At 40.2% G+C, this 22,706-nt stretch overlaps 6 non-coding genes across 6 annotated transcripts; all 6 read right to left on the bottom strand.

Moving 5' to 3' along the window:
- Positions 1-503: 503 nt before the first annotated feature.
- On the bottom strand, positions 504-585 carry TRNAS-AGA (transfer RNA serine (anticodon AGA)). Its single transcript has one exon. It is a non-coding gene; the product is annotated as a tRNA-Ser (tRNA).
- A 3,941-nt stretch (positions 586-4,526) lies between these two features.
- TRNAS-AGA (transfer RNA serine (anticodon AGA)) lies at positions 4,527-4,608 on the bottom strand. The gene has a single exon. It is a non-coding gene; the product is annotated as a tRNA-Ser (tRNA).
- Positions 4,609-8,549: 3,941 nt separating this feature from the next.
- TRNAS-CGA (transfer RNA serine (anticodon CGA)) lies at positions 8,550-8,631 on the bottom strand. The gene has a single exon. It is a non-coding gene; the product is annotated as a tRNA-Ser (tRNA).
- A 3,941-nt stretch (positions 8,632-12,572) lies between these two features.
- On the bottom strand, positions 12,573-12,654 carry TRNAS-CGA (transfer RNA serine (anticodon CGA)). The gene has a single exon. It is a non-coding gene; the product is annotated as a tRNA-Ser (tRNA).
- Positions 12,655-16,595: 3,941 nt separating this feature from the next.
- On the bottom strand, positions 16,596-16,677 carry TRNAS-CGA (transfer RNA serine (anticodon CGA)). Its single transcript has one exon. It is a non-coding gene; the product is annotated as a tRNA-Ser (tRNA).
- Positions 16,678-20,617: 3,940 nt separating this feature from the next.
- TRNAS-CGA (transfer RNA serine (anticodon CGA)) lies at positions 20,618-20,699 on the bottom strand. Its single transcript has one exon. It is a non-coding gene; the product is annotated as a tRNA-Ser (tRNA).
- Between the last annotated feature and the right edge of the window lie 2,007 nt (positions 20,700-22,706).

Below are 22,706 nucleotides of genomic sequence, written 5' to 3'. Positions count from 1 at the left end.
ATGAGATTGATGGCGTTTAAATAGAGCGCGTAAAGGAACAGTTACACAGCTAAGAAATGGGAAAGACAGACTAGGGAAAAAAACACAGAAAGAGCCTGTAGATGAAATTCTCTTCCTGGGACAGCAGGTTAAGAGAAATTACACATGGGGAGGTTAAGCATGTAACACGGGGGAGAATAAAAAAGAAAATGCAGTTTTATGAAGTGTGTTTGCCAATCCAGCCAGCACTATTGTTCTATTTCTCTCTTTGCGTCTTTTATTGGTAAAGTAACTTTCAAGTGCATGCGCAGGTATGAATGAGAGAGCAACCGTATAATAATTTGAAGCGTTTACACCAGTGCTAAAGTAGGAATGAGGTGTAGCAAAGACATGAAAGAGGTAGCGATAACAAATATGTGGAGAGGCAATAGTGACACAAAAATAAGCCACCTATTTATAAAACTGAAATGGAAGAAATACTAAAGGTTAACTTCTGAAATTGTAGCCGATAATAAAAAGATTCTCGTTGTTGGCAGGATTCGAACCTGCGCGGGGATACCCCAATGGATTTCTAGTCCATCGCCTTAACCACTCGGCCACAACAACTTGTTGTAAGCTGCCTACAAATATTTTGTTTGAATCTTTTGAAGTTTTCCCACATCAAAGTACTGATATTCTGCAATGCGCTTTTTAAAAACAATGTTTTTTTCATCATGCACGTTCTGTCCTAAAAACAAAAATTGCATGAGTATATCTCTGGATCTGTAAAAGGATACGCTTGCATTCAAACTCTCTTGTGGCACTCAAGTTTTTTGGACCCTGTTGCACTCTGTTTTTGCGCTGCTTTTAGTCTACGACCCATATTACAGATGTCAACCATCTCTGAGTATTTGGGACTCCTTTGTAAGTGCCTTATCTTTAATCCTTGAAAAGCTCTATAATAAAGGGGTCTGTCAAAGATTGCTTGAATGGAAGATAAAAGAAGGCCCACTTGTCTCACCAAATGCAGTAGAGAAACCTGATGTTTTACTCATGTTATCCTTAGTTCAGTGTTTGTTAGACCTGGCATCCTTAAGGTGGCCTACCAGCAACCTTTTTGCTTTTCACCTCACGTTTTGCTGTATCTTTATGTTGGCCTTAGGACTCTAATCACTTTATCACTACTGTGAGAAAGTGGCTCTGTATATACTGTTCCCAAATAGGTACAGTGTGCACAGAGTCCCCAGTCCCCAGAGGTTTGGCAGAGGCTAAAGTTAGATATAACCTTACTCTCTAAAGTGGTAGCTTGCCGAGCAGTAAGGCAGTATCAGAGTACAGTGTAAAACATTTGTTGTACACACTCAGTCAGCAAATGGTCTCACACACTCAAGAACTGAACTCTAGGCCATTGGTTTGAATACAAAAGATATTGTTGTTTTATTTTAGAACCAACAATAGGTATCAAAATATACTTTCTCAGAATGAGATGCTTTAGTTAAATACTTTGCAATAGGCAATTGACTTTTGCAGGTCATAGTTACAGTTTATTGCAATAGGCAACACAATTTGAATCACAATAATACATGGAGCTCAATGGGAATTTTAAGTTATATGCAATTAATTACTTTCAGGATTACTTTTCTAAATCCAGGACTGGATCCTAGATTCAGTCCTGGGACAGTTCTTGGAAACAAGTGAGTAAATTCGTTTTAGTTACTGTTGTGATATTTAAGCAATATTTTGCTATTTTAAAAGTTGACACTTAGAAACTTTTGCTGATCAAATTAACAATGTTATCCTATGGAAGGAAATTCACTTAGCAGGTAAGTGGGGTTATGGTTACGTTTTCTAGGTCAGTGTTGGATCCTAGATCCAGCACTACTGTACCACCTGTAAGCAGTTGAGAAACTACGTTTAAGTTATACAGGCGATTTTTAAGGAATATTTACATGTTTGCAAAATCGACACTTAGAAGAAATTTCACAGAAAAACAGTCAATGGTTTCCTATGGAAGAAAATTCAAGTTACGGGTAAAGTACGTTCTCGTTACTTTTGTAATCCAGTGCTGGGCTCCTAGGCTCAGTACTGGGACATCTATCTAAAACAGGTAAACAATTACGTTTTCACAGTTGGTACGATTTTTAAAGAATATTTGTAAGTTTCAAAAATCGACACTTAGAAAATTTTCAGCAAAAAGCAGGCAATGATATCCCATGGAAGGAAATTCGAGTTACTGGTAAGTACGGTTAAAATTACTTTTCAGGGTCAGTACCGAGCTCCAAGATGCAGCACTGAGGTCTCTCCTGATAACAGGTGAGTAAATCAGAATTCGTTGTTCGGCTGATTTTAGATGAATATTTTAAAGTTCCAAAACTCCACACCACTTAGAAGAATTTCCAAGTGAAACCACTCAATGTTAGCCTATGGAAGAAAAGTGAGTTATCGGCTTTTAGGTAAGTACTCGACTGGCAGAGTTATGGTTCTGGGCATAGACTCAGGGGTCTCGCAGGGGAGTCCCAGCCTACTTGCCAAGCCTTAAACTCCCCTTTTATTACATATAATTTACACCTAAGGTAGGCCCTAGGTAGTCCTAGGTGCATGATGCTATGTAAGTAAAAAATAAGATATGTACTTTGGTGGTTCGCGTGTCCTGTAAGTACCAAACAGTCTATTTCATTTTTCACTACTGTGAGGTCTACCCCTCTCATAGGTTAGCTCTGTGTATTCCCCTATACTTTTTATTTGATAATTCCATATCGGAGAGGAGTAGCTTTATTTATTTATTGAAAATCCTACTTACTGGTGAGGTTGGATTTAACTTTACTATTTTAGAAATGGCACTTTTAGAGAGTGAACATTTCTCTGCACTTACTGCTCTATTTGCCTGAAACCTGGCCCCAATACACGTCTGGATTGGGATGGGTGACAGCAAAATTTGTGCCTTCCCTCTAGAGAGCCACAACACAGGTCACTCAACTGCACCTGGGGGGTGAGCTCCGCTCCCCCTCCACCCCCAATAGGTTCAAGAACGATAATTTATGTAAGTAAATACATTATAGCTACAGCTTATAATCATGCAAGTTTAAATCATTTGTTGTTAGATGGTTTAAATATTTGAAAGGATCTGTTTTTAATAGACATTTTACAAAAACAACTGGCACATTGGCTAATTCTGTAAAATTAACACCCAACTGCCGTGACATTGCCAACCACAATGCCGTGACTCGGATTCAAACCAAGGTTGCTGCGGCCACAACGCAGAGTACTAACCACTATACGATCACGGCGAGCTACTTGGGCTCAACGACATACAGTGACATGGAGAATTTATAATTCGGAACACTCAGGGCTATTCCTGTGATAGGCTGGATGTATTCATTGCTTCCTCATTCCTCATTCAGAGGCTGCGTCTCCTCAGTGGTTGATAGGCTGAAACCGGTTCCTGGCCGCCTGCTTGTGAAATGCCAGGAGTCAAAGTTCACACATTACACTTGCGGACCTGTGATGGGACACCAATGCAGAGAAACCCACCTGGCACAGACCTTCTATTCTGTCTATTAGACCTGCATCTTCCCTGCATCTTTCAAGCCATTTGTATGTGAAGCAAGAAAGAGTTAGAGACTGATCCATCTACACTTTTATAGGGAGGATGTCGCCGTGAGCTCCTCCCAGCTAATCACACGAACAGCAGAAAAGCAAGATAAATACACAGTTGAGGGGTGGGCTGCATGGTTATGTTTTTGAGTAAATATTGAAACTGACCTCAGTGGCTCATTAGCAGAGCTGCGGCTAATGACTGGTGCCAAATCATGATGAAGCAAGCACCATGGCTCGTAGGGGACCCACAACACGCTTTTCTTAGCTCACTGAATTAAAGTATAAACTTCCGCCGTGTGTGAGTGGTAAAGGCTTGTTAATATGGTTCCTTTTCCAATTCAAGTCTGACAACAAGAGGCAGGACCCACGTGGCTTCGGAAGCTCAGGAAAGTAGCCACCAACCACAGAGAAAGAGAGAACTGGCAGTATGAGAGGTGGAGAAAAGAGAAGCGGGAGCAAGGAGCTCAAATGAGATTGATGGCGTTTAAATAGAACGCGTAAAGGAACAGTTACACAGCTAAGAAATGGGAAAGACAGACTAGGGAAAAAAACACAGAAAGAGCCTGTAGATGAAATTCTCTTCCTGGGACAGCAGGTTAAGAGAAATTACACATGGGGAGGTTAAGCATGTAACACGGGGGAGAATAAAAAAGAAAATGCAGTTTTATGAAGTGTGTTTGCCAATCCAGCCAGCACTTTTGTTCTATTTCTCTCTTTGCGTCTTTTATTGGTAAAGTAACTTTCAAGTGCATGCGCAGGTATGAATGAGAGAGCAACCGTATAATAATTTGAAGCGTTTACACCAGTGCTAAAGTAGGAATGAGGTGTAGCAAAGACATGAAAGAGGTAGCGATAACAAATATGTGGAGAGGCAATAGTGACACAAAAATAAGCCACCTATTTATAAAACTGAAATGGAAGAAATACTAAAGGTTAACTTCTGAAATTGTAGCCGATAATAAAAAGATTCTCGTTGTTGGCAGGATTCGAACCTGCGCGGGGATACCCCAATGGATTTCTAGTCCATCGCCTTAACCACTCGGCCACAACAACTTGCTGTAAGCTGCCTACAAATATTTTGTTTGAATCTTTTGAAGTTTTCCCACATCAAAGTACTGATATTCTGCAATGCGCTTTTTAAAAACAATGTTTTTTTCATCATGCACGTTCTGTCCTAAAAACAAAAATTGCATGAGTATATCTCTGGATCTGTAAAAGGATACGCTTGCATTCAAACTCTCTTGTGGCACTCAAGTTTTTTGGACCCTGTTGCACTCTGTTTTTGCGCTGCTTTTAGTCTACGGCCCATATTACAGATGTCAACCATCTCTGAGTATTTGGGACTCCTTTGTAAGTGCCTTATCTTTAATCCTTGAAAAGCTCTATAATAAAGGGGTCTGTCAAAGATTGCTTGAATGGAAGATAAAAGAAGGCCCACTTGTCTCACCAAATGCAGTAGAGAAACCTGATGTTTTACTCATGTTATCCTTAGTTCAGTGTTTGTTAGACCTGGCATCCTTAAGGTGGCCTACCAGCAACCTTTTTGCTTTTCACCTCACGTTTTGCTGTATCTTTATGTTGGCCTTAGGACTCTAATCACTTTATCACTACTGTGAGAAAGTGGCTCTGTATATACTGTTCCCAAATAGGTACAGTGTGCACAGAGTCCCCAGTCCCCAGAGGTTTGGCAGAGGCTAAAGTTAGATATAACCTTACTCTCTAAAGTGGTAGCTTGCCGAGCAGTAAGGCAGTATCAGAGTACAGTGTAAAACATTTGTTGTACACACTCAGTCAGCAAATGGTCTCACACACTCAAGAACTGAACTCTAGGCCATTGGTTTGCATACAAAAGATATTGTTGTTTTATTTTAGAACCAACAATAGGTATCAAAATATACTTTCTCAGAATGAGATGCTTTAGTTAAATACTTTGCAATAGGCAATTGACTTTTGCAGGTCATAGTTACAGTTTATTGCAATAGGCAACACAATTTGAATCACAATAATACATTGAGCTCAATGGGAATTTTAAGTTATATGCAATTAATTACTTTCAGGATTACTTTTCTAAATCCAGGACTGGATCCTAGATTCAGTCCTGGGACAGTTCTTGGAAACAAGTGAGTAAATTCGTTTTAGTTACTGTTGTGATTTTTAAGCAATATTTTGCTATTTTACAAGTTGACACTTAGAAACTTTTGCTGATCAAATTACCAATGTTATCCTATGGAAGGAAATTCACTTAGCAGGTAAGTGGGGTTATGGTTCCTTTTTCTAGGTCAGTGTTGGATCCTAGATCCAGCACTACTGTACCACCTGTAAGCAGGTGAGAAACTGCGTTTAAGTTATACAGGCGATTTTTAAGGAATATTTACATGTTTGCAAAATCGACACTTAGAAGAAATTTCACAGAAAAACAGTCAATGGTTTCCTATGAAAGAAAATTCAAGTTACGGGTAAAGTACGTTCTCGTTACTTTTGTAATCCAGTGCTGGGCTCCTGGGCTCAGTACTGGGACATCTATCTAAAACAGGTAAACAATTAAGTTTTCACAGATGGTACGATTTTTAAAGAATATTTGTAAGTTTCAAAAATCGACACTTAGAAAATTTTCAGCAAAAAGCAGGCAATGATATGCCCTGGAAGGAAATTCGAGTTACTGGTAAGTACGGTTAAAATTACTTTTCAGGGTCAGTACTGAGCTCCAAGATGCAGCACTGAGGTCTCTCCTGATAACAGGTGAGTAAATCAGAATTCGTTGTTCGGCTGATTTTAGATGAATATTTTAAAGTTCCAAAACTCCACACCACTTAGAAGAATTTCCAAGTGAAACAACGAAATTTTAGCCTATGGAAGAAAAGTGAGTTATCGGCTTTTAGGTAAGTACTCGACTGGCAGAGTTATGGTTCTGGGCATAGACTCAGGGGTCTCCCAGGGGAGTCCCAGCCTACTTGCCAAGCCTTAAACTCCCCTTTTATTACATATAATTTACACCTAAGGTAGGCCCTAGGTAGTCCTAGGTGCATGATGCTATGTAAGTAAAAAATAAGATATGTACTTTGGTGGTTCGCGTGTCCTGTAAGTACCAAACAGTCTATTTCATTTTTCACTACTGTGAGGTCTACCCCTCTCATAGGTTAGCTCTGTGTATTCCCCTATACTTTTTATTTGTTAATTCCATATCGGAGAGGAGTAGCTTTATTTATTTATTGAAAATCCTACTTACTGGTGAGGTTGGATTTAACTTTACTATTTTAGAAATGCCACTTTTAGAGAGTGAACATGTCTCTGCACTTACTGCTCTATTTGCCTGAAACCTGGCCCCAATACACGTCTGGATTGGGCTGGGTGACAGCAAAATTTGTGCCTTCCCTCTAGAGAGCCACAACACAGGTCACTCAACTGCACCTGGGGGGTGAGCTCCGCTCCCCCTCCACCCCCAATAGGTTCAAGAACGATAATTTATGTAAGTAAATACATTATAGCTACAGCTTATAATCATGCGAGTTTAAATCATTTGTTGTTAGATGGTTTAAATATTTGAAAGGATCTGTTTTTAATAGACATTTTACAAAAACCACTGGCACATTTGCTAATTCTGTAAAATTAACACCCAACTGCCGTGACATTGCCAACCACAATGCCGTGACTCGGATTCAAACCGAGGTTGCTGCGGCCACAACGCAGAGTACTAACCACTATACGATCACGGCGAGCTACTTGGGCTCAACGACATACAGTGACATGGAGAATTTATAATTCGGAACACTCAGGGCTATTCCTGTGATAGGCTGGATGTATTCATTGCTTCCTCATTCCTCATTCAGAGGCTGCGTCTCCTCAGTGGTTGATAGGCTGAAACCGTTTCCTGGCCGCCTGCTTGTGAAATGCCAGGAGTCAAAGTTCACACATTACACTTGCGGACCTGTGATGGGACACCAATGCAGAGAAACCCACCTGGCACAGACCTTCTATTCTGTCTATTAGACCTGCATCTTCCCTGCACCTTTCAAGCCATTTGTATGTGAAGCAAGAAAGAGTTAGAGAGTGATCCATCTACACTTTTATAGGGAGGATGTCGCTGTGAGCTCCTCCCAGCTAATCACACGAACAGCAGAAAAGCAAGATAAATACACAGTTGAGGGGTAGGCTGCATGGTTATGTTTTTGAGTAAATATTGAAACTGACCTCAGTGGCTCATTAGCAGAGCTGCGGCTAATGACTGGTGCCAAATCATGATGAAGCAAGCACCATGGCTCGTAGGGGACCCACAACACGCTTTTCTTAGCTCACTGAATTAAAGTATAAACTTCCGCCGTGTGTGTGTGGTAAAGGCTTGTTAATATGGTTCCTTTTCCAATTCAAGCCTGACAACAAGAGGCAGGAACCACGTGGCTTCGGAAGCTCAGGAAAGTAGCCACCAACCACAGAGAAAGAGAGAACTGGCAGTATGAGAGGTGGAGAAAACAGAAGCGGGAGCAAGGAGCTCAAATGAGATTGATGGCGTTTAAATAGAGCGCGTAAAGGAACAGTTACACAGCTAAGAAATGGGAAAGACAGACTAGGGAAAAAAACACAGAAAGAGCCTGTAGATGAAATTCTCTTCCTGGGACAGCAGGTTAAGAGAAATTACACATGGGGAGGTTAAGCATGTAACACGGGGGAGAATAAAAAAGAAAATGCAGTTTTATGAAGTGTGTTTGCCAATCCAGCCAGCACTTTTGTTCTATTTCTCTCTTTGCGTCTTTTATTGGTAAAGTAACTTTCAAGTGCATGCGCAGGTAAGAATGAGAGAGCAACGGTATAATAATTTGAAGCGTTTACACCAGTGCTAAAGTAGGAATGAGGTGTAGCAAAGACATGAAAGAGGTAGCGATAACAAATATGTGGAGAGGCAATAGTGACACAAAAATAAGCCACCTATTTATAAAACTGAAATGGAAGAAATACTAAAGGTTAACTTCTGAAATTGTAGCCGATAATAAAAAGATTCTCGTTGTTGGCAGGATTCAAACCTGCGCGGGGATACCCCAATGGATTTCGAGTCCATCGCCTTAACCACTCAGCCACAACAACTTGCTGTAAGCTGCCTACAAATATTTTGTTTGAAAGTTTTGAAGTTTTCCCACATCAAAGTACTGATATTCTGCAATGCGCTTTTTAAAAACAATGTTTTTTTCATCATGCACGTTCTGTCCTAAAAACAAAAATTGCATGAGTATATCTCTGGATCTGTAAAAGGATACGCTTGCATTCAAACTCCCTTGTGGCACTCAAGTTTTTTGGACCCTGTTGCACTCTGTTTTTGCGCTGCTTTTAGTCTACGACCCATATTACAGAAGTCAACCATCTCTGAGTATTTGGGACTCCTTTGTAAGTGCCTTATCTTTAATCCTTGAAAAGCTCTATAATAAAGGGGTCTGTCAAAGATTGCTTGAATGGAAGATAAAAGAAGGCCCACTTGTCTCACCAAATGCAGTAGAGAAACCTGATGTTTTACTCATGTTATCCTTAGTTCAGTTTTTGGTAGACCTGGCATCCTTAAGGTGGCCTACCAGCAACCTTTTTGCTTTTCACCTCACGTTTTGCTGTATCTTTATGTTGGCCTTAGGACTCTAATCACTTTATCACTACTGTGAGAAAGTGGCTCTGTATATACTGTTCCCAAATAGGTACAGTGTGCACAGAGTCCCCAGTCCCCAGAGGTTTGGCAGAGGCTAAAGTTAGATATAACCTTACTCTCTAAAGTGGTAGCTTGCCGAGCAGTAAGGCAGTATCAGAGTACAGTGTAAAACATTTGTTGTACACACTCAGTCAGCAAATGGTCTCACACACTCAAGAACTGAACTCTAGGCCATTGGTTTGCATACAAAAGATATTGTTGTTTTATTTTAGAACCAACAATAGGTATCAAAATATACTTTCTCAGAATGAGATGCTTTAGTTAAATACTTTGCAATAGGCAATTGACTTTTGCAGGTCATAGTTACAGTTTATTGCAATAGGCAACACAATTTGAATCACAATAATACATTGAGCTCAATGGGAATTTTAAGTTATATGCAATTAATTACTTTCAGGATTACTTTTCTAAATCCAGGACTGGATCCTAGATTCAGTCCTGGGACAGTTCTTGGAAACAAGTGAGTAAATTCGTTTTAGTTACTGTTGTGATTTTTAAGCAATATTTTGCTATTTTAAAAGTTGACACTTAGAAACTTTTGCTGATCAAATTACCAATGTTATCCTATGGAAGGAAATTCACTTAGCAGGTAAGTGGGGTTATGGTTACGTTTTCTAGGTCAGTGTTGGATCCTAGATCCAGCACTACTGTACCACCTGTAAGCAGTTGAGAAACTGCGTTTAAGTTATACAGGCGATTTTTAAGGAATATTTACATGTTTGCAAAATCGACACTTAGAAGAAATTTCACAGAAAAACAGTCAATGGTTTCCTATGGAAGAAAATTCAAGTTACGGGTAAAGTACGTTCTCGTTACTTTTGTAATCCAGTGCTGGGCTCCTATGCTCAGTACTGGGACATCTATCTAAAACAGGTAAACAATTACGTTTTCACAGTTGGTACGATTTTTAAAGAATATTTGTAAGTTTCAAAAATCGACACTTAGAAAATTTTCAGCAAAAAGCAGGCAATGATATCCCATGGAAGGAAATTCGAGTTACTGGTAAGTACGGTTAAAATTACTTTTCAGGGTCAGTACTGAGCTCCAAGATGCAGCACTGAGGTCTCTCCTGATAACAGGTGAGTAAATCAGAATTCGTTGTTCGGCTGATTTTAGATGAATATTTTAAAGTTCCAAAACTCCACACCACTTAGAAGAATTTCCAAGTGAAACCACTCAATGTTAGCCTATGGAAGAAAAGTGAGTTATCGGCTTTTAGGTAAGTACTCGACTGGCAGAGTTATGGTTCTGGGCATAGACTCAGGGGTCTCCCAGGGGAGTCCCAGCCTACTTGCCAAGCCTTAAACTCCCCTTTTATTACATATAATTTACACCTAAGGTAGGCCCTAGGTAGTCCTAGGTGCATGATGCTATGTAAGTAAAACATAAGATATGTACTTTGGTGGTTCGTGTGTCCTGTAAGTACCAAACAGTCTATTTCATTTTTCACTACTGTGAGGTCTACCCCTTTCATAGGTTAGCTCTGTGTATTCCCCTATACTTTTTATTTGGTAATTCCATATCGGAGAGGAGTAGCTTTATTTATTTATTGAAAATCCTACTTACTGGTGAGGTTGGATTTAACTTTACTATTTTAGAAATGCCACTTTTAGAGAGTGAACATGTCTCTGCACTTACTGCTCTATTTGCCTGAAACCTGGCCCCAATACACGTCTGGATTGGGCTGGGTGACAGCAACATTTGTGCCTTCCCTCTAGAGAGCCACAACACAGGTCACTCAACAGCACCTGGGGGGTGAGCTCCGCTCCCCCTCCACCCCCAATAGGTTCAAGAACGATAATTTATGTAAGTAAATACATTATAGCTACAGCTTATAATCATGCGAGTTTAAATCATTTGTTGTTAGATGGTTTAAATATTTGAAAGGATCTGTTTTTAATAGACATTTTACAAAAACCACTGGTACATTTGCTAATTCTGTAAAATTAACACCCAACTGCCGTGATATTGCCAACCACAATGCCGTGGCTCGGATTCGAACCGAGGTTGCTGCGGCCACAACGCAGAGTACTAACCACTATACGATCACGGCGAGCTACTTGGGCTCAACGACATACAGTGACATGGAGAATTTATAATTCGGAACACTCAGGGCTGTTCCTGTGATAGGCTGGATGTATTCATTGCTTCCTCATTCCTCATTCAGAGGCTGCGTCTCCTCAGTGGTTGATAGGCTGAAACCGTTTCCTGGCCGCCTGCTTGTGAAATGCCAGGAGTCAAAGATCACACATTACACTTGCGGACCTGTGATGGGACACCAATGCAGAGAAACCCACCTGGCACAGACCTTCTATTCTGTCTATTAGACCTGCATCTTCCCTGCACCTTTCAAGCCATTTGTATGTGAAGCAAGAAAGAGTTAGAGAGTGATCCATCTACACTTTTATAGGGAGGATGTCGCCGTGAGCTCCTCCCAGCTAATCACACGAACAGCAGAAAAGCAAGATAAATACACAGTTGAGGGGTGGGCTGCATGGTTATGTTTTTGAGTAAATATTGAAACTGATCTCAGTGGCTCATTAGCAGAGCTGCGGCTAATGACTGGTGCCAAATCATGATGAAGCAAGCACCATGGCTCGTAGGGGACCCACAACACGCTTTTCTTAGCTCACTGAATTAAAGTATAATCTTCCGCCGTGTGTGAGTGGTAAAGGCTTGTTAATATAGTTCCTTTTCCAATTCAAGTCTGACAACAAGAGGCAGGAACCACGTGGCTTCGGAAACTCAGGAAAGTAGCCACCAACCACAGAGAAAGAGAGAACTGACAGTATGAGAGGTGGAGAAAACAGAAGCGGGAGCAAGGAGCTCAAATGAGATTGATGGCGTTTAAATAGAGCGCGTAAAGGAACAGTTACACAGCTAAGAAATGGGAAAGACAGACTAGGGAAAAAAACACAGAAAGAGCCAGTAGATGAAATTCTCTTCCTGGGACAGCAGGTTAAGAGAAATTACACATGGGGAGGTTAAGCATGTAACACGGGGGAGAATAAAAAAGAAAATGCAGTTTTATGAAGTGTGTTTGCCAATCCAGCCAGCACTTTTGTTCTATTTCTCTCTTTGCGTCTTTTATTGGTAAAGTAACTTTCAAGTGCATGCCCAGGTATGAATGAGAGAGCAACGGTATAATAATTTGAAGCGTTTACACCAGTGCTAAAGTAGGAATGAGGTGTAGCAAAGACATGAAAGGGGTAGCGAAAACAAATATGTGGAGAGGCAATAGTGACACAAAAATAAGCCACCTATTTATAAAACTGAAATGGAAGAAATACTAAAGGTTAACTTCTGAAATTGTAGCCGATAATAAAAAGATTCTCGTTGTTGGCAGGATTCGAACCTGCGCGGGGATACCCCAATGGATTTCGAGTCCATCGCCTTAACCACTCGGCCACAACAACTTGCTGTAAGCTGCCTACAAATATTTTGTTTGAAAGTTTTGAAGTTTTCCCACATCAAAGTACTGATATTCTGCAATGCGCTTTTTAAAAACAATGTTTTTTTCATCATGCACGTTCTGTCCTAAAAATAAAAATTGCATGAGTATATCTCTGGATCTGTAAAAGGATACGCTTGCATTCAAACTCTCTTGTGGCACTCAAGTTTTTTGGACCCTGTTGCACTCTGTTTTTGTGCTGCTTTTAGTCTACGACCCATATTACAGAAGTCAACCATCTCTGATTATTTGGGACTCCTTTGTAAGTGCCTTATCTTTAATCCTTGAAAAGCTCTATAATAAAGGGGTCTGTCAAAGATTGCTTGAATGGAAGATAAAAGAAGGCCCACTTGTCTCACCAAATGCAGTAGAGAAACCTGATGTTTTACTCATGTTATCCTTAGTTCAGTTTTTGTTAGACCTGGCATCCTTAAGGTGGCCTACCAGCAACCTTTTTGCTTTTCACCTCACGTTTTGCTGTATCTTTATGTTGGCCGTAGGACTCTAATCACTTTATCACTACTGTGAGAAAGTGGCTCTGTATATACTGTTCCCAAATAGGTACAGTGTGCACAGAGTCCCCAGTCCCCAGAGGTTTGGCAGAGGCTAAAGTTAGATATAACCTTACTCTCTAAAGTGGTAGCTTGCCGAGCAGTAAGGCAGTATCAGAGTACAGTGTAAAACATTTGTTGTACACACTCAGTCAGCAAATGGTCTCACACACTCAAGAACTGAACTCTAGGCCATTGGTTTGCATACAAAAGATATTGTTGTTTTATTTTAGAACCAACAATAGGTATCAAAATATACTTGCTCAGAATGAGATGCTTTAGTTAAATACTTTGCAATAGGCAATTGACTTTTGCAGGTCATAGTTACAGTTTATTGCAATAGGCAACACAATTTGAATCACAATAATACATTGAGCTCAATGGGAATTTTAAGTTATATGCAATTAATTACTTTCAGGATTACTTTTCTAAATCCAGGACTGGATCCTAGATTCAGTCCTGGGACAGTTCTTGGAAACAAGTGAGTAAATTCGTTTTAGTTACTGTTGTGATTTTTAAGCAATATTTTGCTATTTTAAAAGTTGACACTTAGAAACTTTTGCTGATCAAATTACCAATGTTATCCTATGGAAGGAAATTCACTTAGCAGGTAAGTGGGGTTATGGTTACTTTTTCTAGGTCAGTGTTGGATCCTAGATCCAGCACTACTGTACCACCTGTAAGCAGTTGAGAAACTGTGTTTAAGTTATACAGGCGATTTTTAAGGAATATTTACATGTTTGCAAAATCGACACTTAGAAGAAATTTCACAGAAAAACAGTCAATGGTTTCCTATGGAAGAAAATTCAAGTTACGGGTAAAGTACGTTCTCGTTACTTTTGTAATCCAGTGCTGGGCTCCTAGGCTCAGTACTGGGACATCTATCTAAAACAGGTAAACAATTACGTTTTCACAGTTGGTACGATTTTTAAAGAATATTTGTAAGTTTCAAAAATCGACACTCAGAAAATTTTCAGCAAAAAGCAGGCAATGATATCCCATGGAAGGAAATTCGAGTTACTGGTAAGTACGGTTAAAATTACTTTTCAGGGTCAGTACTGAGCTCCAAGATGCAGCACTGAGGTCTCTCCTGATAACAGGTGAGTAAATCAGAATTCGTTGTTCGGCTGATTTTAGATGAATATTTTAAAGTTCCAAAACTCCACACCACTTAGAAGAATTTCCAAGTGAAACAACGAAATTTTAGCCTATGGAAGAAAAGTGAGTTATCGGCTTTTAGGTAAGTACTCGACTGGCAGAGTTATGGTTCTGGGCATAGACTCAGGGGTCTCCCAGGGGAGTCCCAGCCTACTTGCCAAGCCTTAAACTCCCCTTTTATTACATATAATTTACACCTAAGGTAGGCCCTAGGTAGTCCTAGGTGCATGATGCTATGTAAGTAAAAAATAAGATATGTACTTTGGTGGTTCGCGTGTCCTGTAAGTACCAAACAGTCTATTTCATTTTTCACTACTGTGAGGTCTACCCCTCTCATAGGTTAGCTCTGTGTATTCCCCTATACTTTTTATTTGTTAATTCCATATCGGAGAGGAGTAGCTTTATTTATTTATTGAAAGTCCTACTTACTGGTGAGGTTGGATTTAACTTTACTATTTTAGAAATGCCACTTTTAGAGAGTGAACATGTCTCTGCACTTACTGCTCTATTTGCCTGAAACCTGGCCCCAATACACGTCTGGATTGGGCTGGGTGACAGCAAAATTTGTGCCTTCCCTCTAGAGAGCCACAACACAGGTCACTCAACTGCACCTGGGGGGTGAGCTCCGCTCCCCCTCCACCCCCAATAGGTTCAAGAACGATAATTTATGTAAGTAAATACATTATAGCTACAGCTTATAATCATGCGAGTTTAAATCATTTGTTGTTAGATGGTTTAAATATTTGAAAGGATCTGTTTTTAATAGACATTTTACAAAAACCACTGGCACATTTGCTAATTCTGTAAAATTAACACCCAACTGCCGTGACATTGCCAACCACAATGCCGTGACTCGGATTCAAACCGAGGTTGCTGCGGCCACAACGCAGAGTACTAACCACTATACGATCACGGCGAGCTACTTGGGCTCAACGACATACAGGGACATGGAGAATTTATAATTCGGAACACTCAGGGCTATTCCTGTGATAGGCTGGATGTATTCATTGCTTCCTCATTCCTCATTCAGAGGCTGCGTCTCCTCAGTGGTTGATAGGCTGAAACCGTTTCCTGGCCGCCTGCTTGTGAAATGCCAGGAGTCAAAGTTCACACATTACACTTGCGGACCTGTGATGGGACACCAATGCAGAGAAACCCACCTGGCACAGACCTTCTATTCTGTCTATTAGACCTGCATCTTCCCTGCACCTTTCAAGCCATTTGTATGTGAAGCAAGAAAGAGTTAGAGAGTGATCCATCTACACTTTTATAGGGAGGATGTCGCCGTGAGCTCCTCCCAGCTAATCACACGAACAGCAGAAAAGCAAGATAAATACACAGTTGAGGGGTGGGCTGCATGGTTATGTTTTTGAGTAAATATTGAAACTGACCTCAGTGGCTCATTAGCAGAGCTGCGGCTAATGACTGGTGCCAAATCATGATGAAGCAAGCACCATGGCTCGTAGGGGACCCACAACACGCTTTTCTTAGCTCACTGAATTAAAGTATAAACTTCCGCCGTGTGTGTGTGGTAAAGGCTTGTTAATATGGTTCCTTTTCCAATTCAAGCCTGACAACAAGAGGCAGGAACCACGTGGCTTCGGAAGCTCAGGAAAGTAGCCACCAACCACAGAGAAAGAGAGAACTGGCAGTATGAGAGGTGGAGAAAACAGAAGCGGGAGCAAGGAGCTCAAATGAGATTGATGGCGTTTAAATAGAGCGCGTAAAGGAACAGTTACACAGCTAAGAAATGGGAAAGACAGACTAGGGAAAAAAACACAGAAAGAGCCTGTAGATGAAATTCTCTTCCTGGGACAGCAGGTTAAGAGAAATTACACATGGGGAGGTTAAGCATGTAACACGGGGGAGAATAAAAAAGAAAATGCAGTTTTATGAAGTGTGTTTGACAATCCAGCCAGCACTTTTGTTCTATTTCTCTCTTTGCGTCTTTTATTGGTAAAGTAACTTTCAAGTGCATGCGCAGGTATGAATGAGAGAGCAACGGTATAATAATTTGAAGCGTTTACACCAGTGCTAAAGTAGGAATGAGGTGTAGCAAAGACATGAAAGAGGTAGCGATAACAAATATGTGGAGAGGCAATAGTGACACAAAAATAAGCCACCTATTTATAAAACTGAAATGGAAGAAATACTAAAGGTTAACTTCTGAAATTGTAGCCGATAATAAAAATATTCTCGTTGTTGGCAGGATTCGAACCTGCGCGGGGATACCCCAATGGATTTCGAGTCCATCGCCTTAACCACTCAGCCACAACAACTTGCTGTAAGCTGCCTACAAATATTTTGTTTGAAAGTTTTGAAGTTTTCCCACATCAAAGTACTGATATTCTGCAATGCGCTTTTTAAAAACAATGTTTTTTTCATCATGCACGTTCTGTCCTAAAAACAAAAATTGCATGAGTATATCTCTGGATCTGTAAAAGGATACGCTTGCATTCAAACTCCCTTGTGGCACTCAAGTTTTTTGGACCCTGTTGCACTCTGTTTTTGCGCTGCTTTTAGTCTACGACCCATATTACAGAAGTCAACCATCTCTGAGTATTTTGGACTCCTTTGTAAGTGCCTTATCTTTAATCCTTGAAAAGCTCTATAATAAAGGGGTCTGTCAAAGATTGCTTGAATGGAAGATAAAAGAAGGCCCACTTGTCTCACCAAATGCAGTAGAGAAACCTGATGTTTTACTCATGTTATCCTTAGTTCAGTTTTTGGTAGACCTGGCATCCTTAAGGTGGCCTACCAGCAACCTTTTTGCTTTTCACCTCACGTTTTGCTGTATCTTTATGTTGGCCTTAGGACTCTAATCACTTTATCACTACTGTGAGAAAGTGGTTCTGTATATACTGTTCCCAAATAGGTACAGTGTGCACAGAGTCCCCAGTCCCCAGAGGTTTGGCAGAGGCTAAAGTTAGATATAACCTTACTCTCTAAAGTGGTAGCTTGCCGAGCAGTAAGGCAGTATCAGAGTACAGTGTAAAACATTTGTTGTAAACACTCAGTCAGCAAATGGTCTCACACACTCAAGAACTGAACTCTAGGCCATTGGTTTGCATACAAAAGATATTGTTGTTTTATTTTAGAACCAACAATAGGTATCAAAATATACTTTCTCAGAATGAGATGCTTTAGTTAAATACTTTGCAATAGGCAATTGACTTTTGCAGGTCATAGTTACAGTTTATTGCAATAGGCAACACAATTTGAATCACAATAATACATTGAGCTCAATGGGAATTTTAAGTTATATGCAATTAATTACTTTCAGGATTACTTTTCTAAATCCAGGACTGGATCCTAGATTCAGTCCTGGGACAGTTCTTGGAAACAAGTGAGTAAATTCGTTTTAGTTACTGTTGTGATTTTTAAACAATATTTTGCTATTTTAAAAGTTGACACTTAGAAACTTTTGCTGATCAAATTACCAACTTTATCCTATGGAAGGAAATTCACTTAGCAGGTAAGTGGGATTATGGTTACTTTTTCTAGGTCAGTGTTGGATCCTAGATCCAGCACTACTGTACCACCTGTAAGCAGTTGAGAAACTGCGTTTAAGTTATACAGGGGATTTTTAAGGAATATTTACATGTTTGCAAAATCGACACTTAGAAGAAATTTCACAGAAAAACAGTCAATGGTTTCCTATGGAAGAAAATTCAAGTTACGGGTAAAGTACGTTCTCGTTACTTTTGTAATCCAGTGCTGGGCTCCTAGGCTCAGTACTGGGACATCTATCTAAAACAGGTAAACAATTACGTTTTCACAGTTGGTACGATTTTTAAAGAATATTTGTAAGTTTCAAAAATCGACACTTAGAAAATTTTCAGCAAAAAGCAGGCAATGATATCCCATGGAAGGAAATTCGAGTTACTGGTAAGTACGGTTAAAATTACTTTTCAGGGTCAGTACCGAGCTCCAAGATGCAGCACTGAGGTCTCTCCTGATAACAGGTGAGTAAATCAGAATTCGTTGTTCGGCTGATTTTAGATGAATATTTTAAAGTTCCAAAACTCCACACCACTAGAAGAATTTCCAAGTGAAACCACTCAATGTTAGCCTATGGAGGAAAAGTGAGTTATCGGCTTTTAGGTAAGTACTCGACTGGCAGAGTTATGGTTCTGGGCATAGACTCAGGGGTCTCCCAGGGGAGTCCCAGCCTACTTGCCAAGCCTTAAACTCCCCTTTTATTACATATAATTTACACCTAAGGTAGGCCCTAGGTAGTCCTAGGTGCATGATGCTATGTAAGTAAAAAATAAGATATGTATTTTGGTCGTTCGCGTGCCCTGTAAGTACCAAACAGTCTATTTCATTTTTCACTACTGTGAGGTCTACCCCTCTCATAGGTTAGCTCTGTGTATTCCCCTATACTTTTTATTTGGTAATTCCATATCGGAGAGGAGTAGCTTTATTTATTTATTGAAAATCCTACTTACTGGTGAGGTTGGATTTAACTTTACTATTTTAGAAATGCCACTTTTAGAGAGTGAACATTTCTCTGCACTTACTGCTCTATTTGCCTGAAACCTGGCCCCAATACACGTCTGGATTGGGCTGGGTGACAGCAAAATTTGTGCCTTCCCTCTAGAGAGCCACAACACAGGTCACTCAACTGCACCTGGGGGGTGAGCTCCGCTCCCCCTCCACCCCCAATAGGTTCAAGAACGATAATTTATGTAAGTAAATACATTATAGCTACAGCTTATAATCATGCGAGTTTAAATCATTTGTTGTTAGATGGTTTAAATATTTGAAAGGATCTGTTTTTAATAGACATTTTACAAAAACCACTGGCACATTTGCTAATTCTGTAAAATTAACACCCAACTGCCGTGACATTGCCAACCACAATGCCGTGACTCGGATTCAAACCGAGGTTGCTGCGGCCACAACGCAGAGTACTAACCACTATACGATCACGGCGAGCTACTTGGGCTCAACGACATACAGTGACATGGAGAATTTATAATTCGGAACACTCAGGGCTATTCCTGTGATAGGCTGGATGTATTCATTGCTTCCTCATTCCTCATTCAGAGGCTGCGTCTCCTCAGTGGTTGATAGGCTGAAACCGTTTCCTGGCCGCCTGCTTGTGAAATGCCAGGAGTCAAAGTTCACACATTACACTTGCGGACCTGTGATGGGACACCAATGCAGAGAAACCCACCTGGCACAGACCTTCTATTCTGTCTATTAGACCTGCATCTTCCCTGCACCTTTCAAGCCATTTGTATGTGAAGCAAGAAAGAGTTAGAGAGTGATCCATCTACACTTTTATAGGGAGGATGTCGCTGTGAGCTCCTCCCAGCTAATCACACGAACAGCAGAAAAGCAAGATAAATACACAGTTGAGGGGTAGGCTGCATGGTTATGTTTTTGAGTAAATATTGAAACTGACCTCAGTGGCTCATTAGCAGAGCTGCGGCTAATGACTGGTGCCAAATCATGATGAAGCAAGCACCATGGCTCGTAGGGGACCCACAACACGCTTTTCTTAGCTCACTGAATTAAAGTATAAACTTCCGCCGTGTGTGTGTGGTAAAGGCTTGTTAATATGGTTCCTTTTCCAATTCAAGCCTGACAACAAGAGGCAGGAACCACGTGGCTTCGGAAGCTCAGGAAAGTAGCCACCAACCACAGAGAAAGAGAGAACTGGCAGTATGAGAGGTGGAGAAAACAGAAGCGGGAGCAAGGAGCTCAAATGAGATTGATGGCGTTTAAATAGAGCGCGTAAAGGAACAGTTACACAGCTAAGAAATGGGAAAGACAGACTAGGGAAAAAAACACAGAAAGAGCCTGTAGATGAAATTCTCTTCCTGGGACAGCAGGTTAAGAGAAATTACACATGGGGAGGTTAAGCATGTAACACGGGGGAGAATAAAAAAGAAAATGCAGTTTTATGAAGTGTGTTTGCCAATCCAGCCAGCACTTTTGTTCTATTTCTCTCTTTGCGTCTTTTATTGGTAAAGTAACTTTCAAGTGCATGCGCAGGTAAGAATGAGAGAGCAACGGTATAATAATTTGAAGCGTTTACACCAGTGCTAAAGTAGGAATGAGGTGTAGCAAAGACATGAAAGAGGTAGCGATAACAAATATGTGGAGAGGCAATAGTGACACAAAAATAAGCCACCTATTTATAAAACTGAAATGGAAGAAATACTAAAGGTTAACTTCTGAAATTGTAGCCGATAATAAAAAGATTCTCGTTGTTGGCAGGATTCAAACCTGCGCGGGGATACCCCAATGGATTTCGAGTCCATCGCCTTAACCACTCAGCCACAACAACTTGCTGTAAGCTGCCTACAAATATTTTGTTTGAAAGTTTTGAAGTTTTCCCACATCAAAGTACTGATATTCTGCAATGCGCTTTTTAAAAACAATGTTTTTTTCATCATGCACGTTCTGTCCTAAAAACAAAAATTGCATGAGTATATCTCTGGATCTGTAAAAGGATACGCTTGCATTCAAACTCCCTTGTGGCACTCAAGTTTTTTGGACCCTGTTGCACTCTGTTTTTGCGCTGCTTTTAGTCTACGACCCATATTACAGAAGTCAACCATCTCTGAGTATTTGGGACTCCTTTGTAAGTGCCTTATCTTTAATCCTTGAAAAGCTCTATAATAAAGGGGTCTGTCAAAGATTGCTTGAATGGAAGATAAAAGAAGGCCCACTTGTCTCACCAAATGCAGTAGAGAAACCTGATGTTTTACTCATGTTATCCTTAGTTCAGTTTTTGGTAGACCTGGCATCCTTAAGGTGGCCTACCAGCAACCTTTTTGCTTTTCACCTCACGTTTTGCTGTATCTTTATGTTGGCCTTAGGACTCTAATCACTTTATCACTACTGTGAGAAAGTGGCTCTGTATATACTGTTCCCAAATAGGTACAGTGTGCACAGAGTCCCCAGTCCCCAGAGGTTTGGCAGAGGCTAAAGTTAGATATAACCTTACTCTCTAAAGTGGTAGCTTGCCGAGCAGTAAGGCAGTATCAGAGTACAGTGTAAAACATTTGTTGTACACACTCAGTCAGCAAATGGTCTCACACACTCAAGAACTGAACTCTAGGCCATTGGTTTGCATACAAAAGATATTGTTGTTTTATTTTAGAACCAACAATAGGTATCAAAATATACTTTCTCAGAATGAGATGCTTTAGTTAAATACTTTGCAATAGGCAATTGACTTTTGCAGGTCATAGTTACAGTTTATTGCAATAGGCAACACAATTTGAATCACAATAATACATTGAGCTCAATGGGAATTTTAAGTTATATGCAATTAATTACTTTCAGGATTACTTTTCTAAATCCAGGACTGGATCCTAGATTCAGTCCTGGGACAGTTCTTGGAAACAAGTGAGTAAATTCGTTTTAGTTACTGTTGTGATTTTTAAGCAATATTTTGCTATTTTAAAAGTTGACACTTAGAAACTTTTGCTGATCAAATTACCAATGTTATCCTATGGAAGGAAATTCACTTAGCAGGTAAGTGGGGTTATGGTTACGTTTTCTAGGTCAGTGTTGGATCCTAGATCCAGCACTACTGTACCACCTGTAAGCAGTTGAGAAACTGCGTTTAAGTTATACAGGCGATTTTTAAGGAATATTTACATGTTTGCAAAATCGACACTTAGAAGAAATTTCACAGAAAAACAGTCAATGGTTTCCTATGGAAGAAAATTCAAGTTACGGGTAAAGTACGTTCTCGTTACTTTTGTAATCCAGTGCTGGGCTCCTATGCTCAGTACTGGGACATCTATCTAAAACAGGTAAACAATTACGTTTTCACAGTTGGTACGATTTTTAAAGAATATTTGTAAGTTTCAAAAATCGACACTTAGAAAATTTTCAGCAAAAAGCAGGCAATGATATCCCATGGAAGGAAATTCGAGTTACTGGTAAGTACGGTTAAAATTACTTTTCAGGGTCAGTACTGAGCTCCAAGATGCAGCACTGAGGTCTCTCCTGATAACAGGTGAGTAAATCAGAATTCGTTGTTCGGCTGATTTTAGATGAATATTTTAAAGTTCCAAAACTCCACACCACTTAGAAGAATTTCCAAGTGAAACCACTCAATGTTAGCCTATGGAAGAAAAGTGAGTTATCGGCTTTTAGGTAAGTACTCGACTGGCAGAGTTATGGTTCTGGGCATAGACTCAGGGGTCTCCCAGGGGAGTCCCAGCCTACTTGCCAAGCCTTAAACTCCCCTTTTATTACATATAATTTACACCTAAGGTAGGCCCTAGGTAGTCCTAGGTGCATGATGCTATGTAAGTAAAACATAAGATATGTACTT

This window comes from Triturus cristatus, chromosome 12 (assembly GCF_964204655.1).
Source record: "Triturus cristatus chromosome 12, aTriCri1.1, whole genome shotgun sequence".
Classification (NCBI taxonomy): Eukaryota; Metazoa; Chordata; class Amphibia; order Caudata; family Salamandridae; genus Triturus; species Triturus cristatus.
The sequence above is the reverse complement of the archived record's forward strand: the minus strand, read 5'-3'. Positions and strand labels throughout refer to the sequence as shown.